We start from the raw sequence: 1,391 nt of genomic DNA, 5'->3' as shown, positions 1-1,391 counted from the left end.
TAGCGAGTGAGCTACCATGTGATTCACCTCCTGACGCAGAGACCTGGTGTGTTCTTCTGAGGGAGTAGACAGGTCCACTCCATCGAGCGCGCCTTCAGGTGAGAACCCTTTCCACCTGATGCCGTGTGAGCGGGTTCTCTGGAAAGAGCCGATGAGGTCGGCTTCGAAGAGAGCTTTGACATCGTCATACTTCTTCTTGAGCTCCTCCGTCAGATCCTCGTACGTGACTGGATCTTCCGCCATCTCTGATGCGGATGATGATGATGCAGTTGATGTCGAAGACGGTCCCACCGGGCGTGCCAGAATGTGTTGGCCACCAAAACCCACCGGCGAGTAGCGACGGGCAACACGTAGAGCCGGGAGGCTCCCAGAACTGCGGTAGGCCCTGGTCCCTCGTGCGACGGCCCGCAAAGCTCCGGCACGCACGTCCGATGCTTGGTGCAAGGGCGTGCCACCTGACCTATACCTGGTCAGGAAGGTGATGGATTGCTTCGCTTAGTTTCCTGCATGGCATACACGTAAACATTAAATACGAGCCTCGATCGGCTCTCAGGTTGTCCTGTGAATCGGCTCAGGGAGCCGATCCACCCATGATTCGTATGAGATCTACGATAGCATGGTGGTCCTGCTTGATCAATATTAAGCTAAAATGACCTACGACGATCTAGGGTTTTCACCACATAATCGGAACATCCTACACGTGATTGAGCCTGGCAGCCACGCAAGATGATAATAAACCAGCCCTAGATAAGGCCTAAAAACCAACATGGAGTTGATTCCCGGAACATCTTCTCTAGGGCTAGCAAACTACACCCTACGTACTCATCGGATCCTTCAACCCGTTTGCAAGGCCTAACTATGTAGATATTAAACTAATCCTTGAAGAACAAGGAGCAATCGTAACGGATCGGATCTACTAAACAATGACTAAGCAAGGTGCCACCCTTGCACCTCAGATCGGTACAAGGGTGGCTAGATATCTAGAGGTAGCATGGCTAATCAAATACATCAAGAAAGTACTGATGCTAACCCTAACATATCTATGATAACTACGTTGCTCGCCATCAACAAGGCTTCGAGCACGAGCAACGCATGAACAACGCATAAACTCGATCTCGCCTAGATCGCGAGATGCGATCTAGGCAGCATGGTGCTTACCGGAAGAAACCCTCGAAACAAGGGGTGGCGATGCGCCTAGATTGATTTGTTGTGAACGTGATTGTCCTCCTTCTCAATAACCCTAGATACATATTTATAGTCCGTAGACTCTCTAACGTGGGAATAATCTCAACCGTGTACGAGCTAAACTCCTTTAATCCTAACTGACACGTATCCTACTATATTTACAGATACACGGGCAATTTAGCCCAAACTCTTGTACAAGGCCGATT

Source organism: Lolium rigidum, chromosome 4 (genome assembly GCF_022539505.1).
Source record: "Lolium rigidum isolate FL_2022 chromosome 4, APGP_CSIRO_Lrig_0.1, whole genome shotgun sequence".
Classification (NCBI taxonomy): Eukaryota; Viridiplantae; Streptophyta; class Magnoliopsida; order Poales; family Poaceae; genus Lolium; species Lolium rigidum.
This window is presented reverse-complemented; position numbering follows the sequence as displayed.